The 10880-nt window shown below is 38.1% G+C and overlaps 1 long non-coding RNA gene across 1 annotated transcript; it reads left to right on the forward strand.

Annotated features, from left to right (window-relative positions):
- The first annotated feature begins 439 nt into the window (after positions 1-439).
- LOC106941971 (uncharacterized) lies at positions 440-1144 on the forward strand. Its single transcript, XR_001423511.1, has 2 exons — positions 440-519; positions 917-1144. It is a non-coding gene; the product is annotated as an uncharacterized LOC106941971 (long non-coding RNA).
- The last annotated feature ends 9736 nt before the right edge of the window (positions 1145-10880 follow it).

The raw sequence follows: 10880 nt of genomic DNA on the forward strand, positions 1-10880 counted from the left end.
TGTTCAGTTCTGGTTCAATATTACAGTCAAGTTTATTATTCTAGCTGGTGAAAAGTGTTTTGTTTGTTTGTTTGTACCAACGTTTCCGCTGACCACAAAATAGCGCAAATTAATTATGAAAATGAACTTGTTTAATACAAACAAGACAATTTTGAAACAACTCACATTTTTCGATAAAAGGTTTTCACCGTAGAATGAGGTTTTCGGTCTTAGACGGTGTCGAAACTTGTGTATTTCCCAAAAGCTGCAATGGAAACACTTTTTCGCATCAAACATAGTTTGAGTCGAGTCACGTAATCGACACCTGGATGCCACTGATGGCGGCAAACACGAAGGAGACGACAGGAAGTGGTAAGAGGATGACGGCACGTCATATTTTTAATAACTTACAAACGCAAACGACCGTATTCACGTGTGATTTAAAATGCGAAACGTACACCGCAATTGGAAAATTGTGTTTTTGTTGCGCACGTTTGCTACGGTAGCGGAGAAGAGGACGTTTAATCAAATATGACTGAGGTTGTATTTTTCAGAATGTGTAGTTTGATGAACATTTAAAGCTGTACCTTTTTGTTTGTAATCTAGACACATTTTAAGTTGAAGAAATTAACAAAATCACTTGAAAATTTCAGAAATAGCACGTTAAGCCAGGGCTTTATAATATAATAGGGAGCTTTGAATAACACTTATGCTGTTTACTTTTAACAGTAAGGGCTATAATCTCTATTCAAGAGTCGGCAAATACCAGTATAATCCCTTAAAATCGGTTTAAGCTTCTGTTGAACCATTTAAACCTAAACAGTGCTCAGCTTCATATTGTAATTAGCCTGGATTTAGCCAAACTGTCCCAATCAGGCAGATGTTTACACTTATTCTTCGGAGCGTTCTTTCTCTCTTTCTTTTTGTCCACTTATAGCAATCTCCTTCAAATGGATGCCAACTTGTTGGGCACTTCGTCTTACTCAGATTGAGGTTCTAATCAAAGCCCTCGTCTTTGCATGCACGCCAGAAACGGAGCACTCAAAACACTCAAATGGTGAGATTTCGCTCACTGTGAGTTGGAGGAAATGTGAGATTCATGAGACGGTTTAAATCTTCCCCGTTTTTTTTTTGTTTTTTTTTTAAGAAATCAGAATGCAGCGCAGCTGGTATAAGCTGGCATTTGCAAAATGTCTTCTCAGTGATCCGTGAAAAAAAAAAAAAAATACATCATCAAGCGAAATATCCTACCCACGCCGTTTCATCTAACATTGAGGGGAAAACTTTCTGTCTCTTGGAGACGAGTGGAAGCCTGTTGAGGGGAAAAGAAGGTGAGAGGAAAGACGAGCCTCTAAATGCTTGTGGGGAGTTGGAAGCTTTTGTGAATCATGCAGACTCAAAGCTTGGTCACTCATTGGGAAAATTGGTGTAAAACACTCTCGTCATTACATGAAGTCGAGGTGTTATCTCCAGCAATTGTAGACAGCGGCTCATCATGAATACACATGGCAGAAAAGCTCTTGTGTCTTGTAAAATGTGTAAAAATAAATGTTTGTTTTTTTTATTCCTCAAAGCAAAGTACTCTGTCTATTGTTTGACTTTTGAATCCTTAAATAATGGGTTTACAGCTCTGAAGAATGACACAGAGCAAGGCTCATTAAATGGAATTAATTAAACTCAGTGTTACAGAAAAGCGCTAATATTTTATGTTGTGTGAAAAAACTCTGCAAGTTCCACAAACCTTCTTTTTTATTCCCGTCACTTTCACATTCCACATTGGCGTTATAGTAGCTCCGCATGTGTAACCTGTAAATCTTTAAGACTTTGTGCCTCAGCCTTCTGAGGTAACAAATCTTAACTGTGGCTCACACAAGTGAATAAATTTACTTAAACTATTGTGTTACTTTTGCAAGATTCTAAAACTATAACTATTTCACTGCAAAACCCAGTTTATGCCAGTATTTGCTATTTTAAAGAACAATAATGTTAAAATAATATTGAAAATTGACAATTAAATATAGCCTGATGTTTATGTAGACACATGAATATGTTAGCAATTTTCCAGCTGAAAACAGACGTCTACACATGTTTAAAAAGGGACATAAGCAGGGTTTATTTTTGTAGTCAGACATTACATTTCTTACATTTTGGACCACTTAAGATTAGCACAATTATTTTCCCACTTGTTTACTGTTAGAATAATTAGAAACATTTTCTTCTAATACAGAAGTTTGAAGAAATGTTTGATTGTATTTACCCAGAATGCCCTGCTCTGGAGTCCACTTCCTGCTTTGGGAGATGTTGCCTTTGAATCCACCCACAGCCACAGATATACCTGTTGATTAAAATTTTGTAAACCAACCAGAAGTATAAAGACATTAATTTATCGTCGTGGTGTCGCTCAGTTTTTTAAAGGTACAGTAATTGTAGCATAAATAAATAAAATGTCTGAATTTGAAGAAAATCAAGCAAGACTTTGCTTGTCGTTCTTCTGTTAAGCAAACAGAAATATTTTTGACCACCCTTACTGACCTGAAACAAGATTTAATGTGAGAAAGAAAAAAAAAAACATTATATCTCTAAATATCTTCCCTCAACTGCTGGTTGGATTGATTTGAGCTGCCGGTTTATGTTTCTTGTGAATCTGGTGTCATCTACAGAAGTTCATTAAAGTTATTTAAAGTTGGTGAGCCAAAACATATTTCCTCTTCAAGCGTGTTCCGAGTTAATTGAGCTAATCCTTCGTCTGGTTAGCGTAGCCCTGTAAATGCAGCGGGTTTACACTTCTCATCTGGTCTTTACCTTCCTTAATATCACACAGAACTAATAAGAAAAGACACATTTTATTGTGCAGGCTAATAAAGAAATCCATATTTGGCTCAATCTAAAGAGGACTCATACTCAAGAGGCTATTCAGCTCTCGAGAAGCAATTATTTAGGCTGAAGCTAATTGGTGCACTGTACAATCTAATTAGCTGTGCATGCTGGGATCCTTCTGTTGCTGTTGTTAAAAGTTCCCAGGCTTCTTTTCAGAAAGTCTTACCATAACAAAGAGGGAAGGGATCGTAATAAATAATAGATTTATGTTTTGAGCTTAATATCCTCGGTGAGAGATCTTGTAAAATAGCCAATGATTTAAATGTAGCATTGCAGCAATATTATGTGTCAGTGCTACTATAGTTGAATATGGTGAGTTCATTCATATTTAAACCAGGTCGCTCTAGAAAATAGTACTTCCTGTCTCAGTGACATTTACCCGGACAAATAAAGGTGAATTTAAAAGAAATATTTTTAAAAATGCAACGCACTAATGAGGAAAATTGACATCAATGATGTTACAAGTCATTCAAGTTTCTAATTCATGAAAATAATTAATATCAGCAACTGCGACCATCTCTATAAATGCAGTAGTTATGTCATTATGATGTCATTGAGGGTGTGTTAGCACAATGCTAAGTGAGGAAGAACATCCTCAACAACCTTAATGATGAGGCTCATTAAACTGCCAGTGAGAAAGAAAGATGGTTCACAAATCTATTAAAAGTAAAACATTTGTGACTGTAGTGTTTGAAAACAGACCAAAAATTATTTATTTTATATAAAGGAGACCAGGAAAAGTCCTCTGAATGAACCATCAGACTTCTGGAAAAATGTATTTTGGATAAACAAGACTTTATTATTATTATTATTATTAGTATTATTTTGTGTCCACCTTCTCCTTGTGAACTTCTCATGTTGGTGTGGGTGGCTAGCGTTTAGAAGACCATTTTGCTTCCTGTTTATTTCCTTCTGTGTCCATTAGTCACCTGGTCTAGGTTTCCTGCTCAGGTTCTGTCGCAGCTTTTTGATATGCCAAAACTCAAAATTACTTCAAAAATGTAGTCTTTTGTTATATTTTTCACCCGTGGAGGTCACCATTTTTTCACCGCTGGGTTGATAACGCATAATGGTCCATTCTGTACCGGAGTCTACAGAGTAAACACAGGAAAGCTACCTTTACCCCAGTAGCTGTTTATGATATTGCGTTTGACTGGTGTCATTTTAGATAATGGCACACTGTGTCACTATCGGCCGTGATAAAAAATAAGAATTGAGAAAAAAAATCTGGATAATTTCCGACATGAAAGAAAGGAGAGCGCAGTGCGAGAGCCGGAGCGGAACACAACGAAGTACCTAATCTGGACCCTGGACATTTCTCCACAACACTTTGAGCCATTTATACCAGCAGAGCCAACGAAGGCTCTAACAGCCAACGTTAAGGTAGCGTTAAGGTGATGGCTACCTTAACGAGCTAAAAATAAATGCCGTGCTGCCGCTGAGACAGGCAGAGCTGGATGCTCTTTGAGATGCTAACAGGACCTATACCGCCTGCGGTATTGACGTCACCAATCGACCAGGTCCATGGCGGTCCGGTGTCGGTGGTAATTAAGTTCAGTGTGGCTGTTACCACCGCACCGAACTCTAAGCAGCACAGCTGATGCCGAACCAGACACAGCGCTACAGACACTGGGAGAAACGTCAAAGACAAGCAGCGCTAATGGGCTATTACTACTGGAAATGCTAATGGACCTAGATCACCGGTACTGTAAAACCATTATGACCTTGAACGAAGTTCATACGCTGTTACCGAACTGGACACAGAGCTACAGAAGTACTTACCGGATCACACAGTCCGACCACAGGTAAGTGTCATTCATCGTTTCATTATGAAGCTGAAGGCAGCAGCAAAACACCAGCTCCTACAGCCAACTCTGTTCTCTTCATCACCTCTTCTGATTTCTATCTTCCGATCGTTTTCATTGCACTCCGGTTCAAATTAAAAAGGATTATATAACGGTACTCATCACTGTTTAGGCCGGAGGAGTCAGGCAGTTGGACCGTTACACGTCATTTACCCAGAATGCATTGCAGTATGAAAAACATGGCGACATTCCTGTGAAAATATTTTATTAAAATTTATAAAAAAAAACTAAATAACCTACTGTATTATTACTGTATTGTTTTTACATCTGAGATAAATATTTCCCAAATAAGGTCTATTTTTATAACTAGTCGTAATTCCCTTTAAGGACGAAGGCAGCATTTCGAAATGGTAGTGAAATTGGGACAGATGAGACTAAAGAGGACATGTTTGAACTTAATCCACAGAAGATATTTGGTGAAATTTTATTTATTTCCCTCTTTCTAGTGATAAGACAGTGTTTCTGATGTGTTGCTCAAAGTGTATGTAGCAATTTGCTGATACACAACTCCCTGGCTGAGGTTTTCTTAGATACTAATAATGTGCCACATAACACAGCAGCAAACAAAAGATCTATATCACGTGTAGCTAATACAATCACCATAACGGCGCACACACACACAAACAACACAAGTGTGTTTAAGAAGCTAAGATATTAAAAGTGAGCGTAATCTTGTTACGTTTCCAGACAGTTCTCGATCTCAGCGATAGAGAATGTTTTCAAATCTGTCATAGTATTTTATGGAGCATGCTATTCCAGATAAAGATGTCGGCTATTTTGCAGCTGTTATTAAAAGAGCTCGTGATGACCTGAGCTACAATTTCTGAACATTAATAAAAAGAAAATCAAAGATCACTGAAGCATTGAAAACTCATAAAGCCGTCCTGTATCTGATCATGATGCCAAGGAATTATTCATAATTTTAAGAGCCTGACTGGAAACAAATAGCTCATTCTAAACTGTACAGCAACATGATAGAGGGTTAGCAAATGACACTGGATTCAAATCTGAAGCGTCTTCTTGACATCTTGAGATTTGTCTGAGATTTGTACATCAACCGAAACACGACGGCAAACACAGCAGCATCTCTGCAGTGGAGAGAGAAAAAAGAAAGGAACCAAGAAGCTGCAGTGGCTCGGTCAAAGTCTAATCTACTTGCTTTGTTGCCATTAATGTATGCAGCGAAAAAGGACAAGAATTAACATTTGCTGTTTGACTCTTTCTCTTTGACTTCTTAATTTAACGGCTTGAAATTGGGCCTCTGTCACTTTAAGAAACTTCTGCTATTTCTGAAACTCCACCTTCCTAAAGTCATCACAACATGGCTCCTCTATTAACCCTTTAACAAAGTTTTTGCCAGCATTACACTGAGAAGTAGGTCCTATAACGAGTTCAGCTGATGCTCAGTTCCACCAGGTGTTTGCTAATTGCGGCTGGCTAGTCTGAAGGAGCGGAGGTGGGAAAGTTGTGGGGGAGGGGTGATCTGTGAGGCGGAAGCTTGGAAACTGCAGCTCTGAGGAGGAGCTTTGTCCTTGAAGGCGGTGCTGGGTCGCACCGAGTGTTTTGCTAATCGAAACGGTTGCCGTGGGAGATTTAAAGGATTTTTCAAACATCCTGAAAAGAATCATGTCCTTGATAACACTGTGACATGATGTAAAGCTCAAAAAAGTCAATTTTAGATGATGCTGCCCCTTTGATAAATCTTTTTGCCATGAAAGTGAAAGCCAATTTTTTTATTTTTCAACTTTTCCAACATCATTTGCAGTTTAGAAAATTGCAGAAACAGATCCAACACTTGGAGCTCTCTGCAGGCTAATTATCTCAAAGCGCGAATGTATGTCCACACTTTGAAATAAGCCCTCGTATCCTTCCAATTCAGTGAATGTGTTTTCTTAAAACTTCTCTTAAAACCTATCCAGTTTTCACCAGCCTTTGACTAGTTGCCGTCGACAACGGCGTGGAGACTTCCAACACGTAGCTGCGACTGAAGTTAGCACAAGCACAGAGCCACCGCTGCGCTTTTTCGCACAGTTCCTACAGAACTGAACGGAAAGCAGGCGCTGCCAGTTAAACAATAAGCTCCGATGGACCCCCTCATTTTAGGTTATTAGGAGCACAAAGCAGACGAGCCACACAGCAAGAGGAACAGAAGCGGAGTAGTTGGTTCAAGCTTTTCAAAACCCACCAGCTCCACAACACGACAAAAGGCCCTGCACACTCAAAGTACTGTTTCTTTCTTACCACTTTTTCTTTTCTTTTTTTTTTCTCTTCCTCGTTTGCAGCAAATACCACTTGATGTTGCCGAGCAACTGATGCTGGAAAAGAGCAAGTCGGAAAATAAAAGTGGAACAACACAAAGGAAGGAAAGACAGTGGAAGGACAAGGCGGCGAGTGCAGAAATGCACTTCTGACGATGTGGAGAAAAGCAGAGTGACAAAAAAAAGAAACTTAAGAAAAGATACCAAAAAAAGAAGAGATTTATTATCTTACGACTAAATAATGTCCCGTACTCTGACTTTCCTATAGTAGAGAACGAAGGAGAGATGTTAGGATTCAATGTGGTGAACTAGATAAAACTTTTCAGATTTCAATTTTTTTAAAAAGCAGCTGCATATTATCTTCCTTCCACTCATTTATGCACTGCTTTCTCTTTAACTTGTCACAAAAATCTTTAAAAGACGTAAGGTTTCACGGTCGCAGCATGAGAGGTCGTGACCAAAAGTTCAACAGGTTGAGGATCGTTCTCGCACACCTGCGCCACCTCTGCATTTTTGCAAGAAATCGTTTATCACTGGACGGAAAATTGTTGCCTTGGGATTGAAGATGTACTCGGGGTTGCAATTTATTTTTTTCTACATGTGTGTATGTCTTGAGTTATTGCTGTGCTTCATGTCACAGAGAGGCACTCTGAGGGTTCTCGAGTGCAAACCTCATTCTAAGCCTTCCTCAAAGTCCGAGCGCCCTGCGGGTGTTTGTCTGGTCGCCCCTCCGTCTCGCTGCTGCAGACACTTTTCTGGTACGCAAGCTTTTAGTTTCTCATCAAGAGGCTTCCTGAAGGATCATCCATATTTTTATTTTTGCTCTGATAAATTTCCCCCTGACCAACCAGACATCAGGGGTTATAATAGATATATGTCTGTTTCAATGTGTACCGTCGACGCTACGCTCTTGTTTGTCATAGTTTATATTTCCTGGTGTTTACCTGTTTCTGTTCATATCCTTTCAGACTCCCGTCGCATCCACTGCTCACTTGATTTTTATTTTTTTAAATATGCTGCTGGAATAGTTTTTCTTTTGCTCCTTCTGGAAATATTTCCTGGAGAATCGGTCTCTCTCTCTCTCCCTCTCTCTCTCTCTCTCTCTCTCTCCCTCTCTTTTTTTTAGGCATGAATAAATCCCACGAGTCCCAGTGCTTCGACTATTTTAGGTGGAGTCGAGGTAAAAAAAATTTTTCCTCCCAGTTCAGAAAAGTTTGCAGTGTTAGGCTGCATTTTGGCTCATCTTTTTTTTGCAGGTTTTGTATCTTTGTGGATTTTTGTTGTTCCCTCGCCTCTTCTACCCTTGCTTATTATTATTTTTTGCTTATTTTTGCATTTGCACCCTTTTTCAGATTCAAACCAGAATAGCAGGATCCAACGAACAGCATGAACCTATAGTCTCTTGGGTTACATGGGTCTATGAACATCTGTCCAGTTTAAGTTGCTACAGCTCAATTTTCAACTATCAAAAATGTAAATCCCTGGAATTCGTTTGCATTTTGTAATGTTTTAATGACAAACTTTATTGTGTTTTATGCAGGTAGATCTTCACAAAGTACATAAATGTATGCTTTATTCTAAATGAAGGATTTATTTTTCAGCCCTTGACAATGGTAGAGAAAATCTGACCGGCAGTGACACAGATTAATGATTTGTTTTTTTTTGTTTTGTTTTTTTTATTAATGTAAGATTTTCTCAGACAAATGAAATAATGTAAAAAAAAAAAAGTTTTTTTTTTTTACAACACATTATTTCTCATTTATTAACTTTGTTTCTGCTTTCATTTTAATCTGTAATAAGCACAGCTAAACTAAACTCAATATTTAGCTTGGAATTTAAATATTTAGCTAGCTAAATATTTAGTGTGCAAACAAAATGTTTAAGTCTGAGCTAAACGTTTTGCAGAGTACAAACTAAATATTTAGCTCCAAATTAAATATGTAACTTGTTAACTAAATATCTATTTTCCAAACTAAATACTTAATTCCAAAGCATTTAGTTTTCAAGCTAAATGTTTAGCTCAGATTTAAATATTTAGCTTGCTAACTAAATGTTTTGATTGCAAGCTAAATATTTAGGCCCAGGCTAAACATCTAGCAAATATATGCAAAATATGCAAATAAGCTTGCTGATAAGCGGAAGTGGAATGTCAAAATAAAAGCGGGGTTTAATATAAACTCCACTGAATAGCTCAAGTAACGTTTATTTATTGACTTATTTATTTTCATGACCAGTTCTTTTTCTTCCTACAATTTTTTTTCTCTATGACCGTCTAAATAAAGCAATATATTGCTTTTCTTTTTTTTTTTTACTGCGTAACTTTACACTGAGTTGTGGATTTCTGCAGCTCCTCCAGAGTCACCCTGGCTTTTGGCTGCTTGGTTGATTGACTCTCTGCTGGAAAATAAAAACATGACACACTGACATTCTGTTTTTACAGCTTTCCTCATTGATGTGCCCATTTTATAACTAATTATGCATGATGAAATGCAAACCTTCAACAAAAAGGGATTCATTTGAGCTCTTTTTTCTTTTTTTTTTTTTTTTTTTCAAACGCCATCCAAAATACCCTCAAACATTTGTTTTGAAGATGAAACGCGCAGAGAGAAGACGAGATCCTCCGGATAAAAGCGAACTGAACCGTCGGTTTAACGGGATCACATGAATGCAGAGGCATCTACTGTACGCGGAGCTTCACACATGACAGAAAAAAGATCAGCCTGAGCCTGGAGATCAAAAACACAATTTTCTGGAAGAATATAGAAACGGGCCTGTCGGTCTCCCAGCAGTTGTGGTCTGTTTCATTTTAATTACCCCGAACTTCACCATCTAAACCGGCTCTATCAAAGTCTATTATACTGCCGCGAATAGGCATTGCATCACTCTCAGATTGCTTTTCTCTTTTAGTAATCTACTTTGCAGATAGGATTTCATTCTTTTAATCATTTACCCCACAAGGACTAGAGTTTATTCTTGCATAATTAAGATACTGACATGGATCTTTTTCTTGCCAACACAAGAAAAATATCTTTTTTTTGCACAAAACTGAAAAAGCAAACAGAACCCTAATCTGATGTACTCTAAGAAAGCTTTGTTCCCTGGCAGAAAATATCCGATACCGAGGGAACGTCGCGTCACGATGTGAACAAAACATAAAGAAACAAGGCAAACAAGGCGCGTGACATCACATCTGAGCCTTGTGTATGAAAAAGAGAGTCGGCAGAAGCTCGATGTAATCTAGTCCGGCTTGCTCCGGAGCGATGTTTTACACTTCCATTCTTAAGTGTGGGTTGTGTGGATTTATACCTGGAGATATGGAAAACTAATTCCACACAGAGTATGGAGGAAGGGGAAGGGAAAAAAGCAAAAAAATGTGAAATGTGTGGAGCAATCCAGGCTGCGGATCTGATCTGAGATATTTGCGAGTAAAACGGACTAACCAGCAGGTTTTAGGCAGAAAAACAGTATGAAAACATTTAATATGTTCACATTCAGAACACAAAATTACACAGAAGCTGCAATAAGCATTTTTATTTCAACCGAAACGTTTGCATTTTGCAGATCAGTAGCGTCTGTGAGCCGAGTAAAGTTTGACAGTTCAGAAAGCATTAAAAAATACTCATGTGCTCATGTTCAGTGATATCTGGAAGACATTACTGTTTAAGGAAAAGATTATTCAGAAAATCAAAACTTTGATTTTAGAAGGTTGTTGATGTTTCAGCTTACACCTTGCATGTCTGCAGCTCAGTCAGCCTGGGATGTGGGAGCACAGATTATGGACGAGGTTTAATAGCTTAGCATAGGCCGTATTCATTCATACTCTATTAATATATGCCGTATTTCATTTAAAATGTTTCACCATGCTCCTTTAACCAAAGGAAGACATATTATACCGGGTGCA

This window comes from Poecilia latipinna, unplaced genomic scaffold (genome assembly GCF_001443285.1).
Source record: "Poecilia latipinna isolate Pla-1442-1.1 unplaced genomic scaffold, P_latipinna-1.0 Scaffold3962, whole genome shotgun sequence".
Taxonomy (NCBI): domain Eukaryota; kingdom Metazoa; phylum Chordata; class Actinopteri; order Cyprinodontiformes; family Poeciliidae; genus Poecilia; species Poecilia latipinna.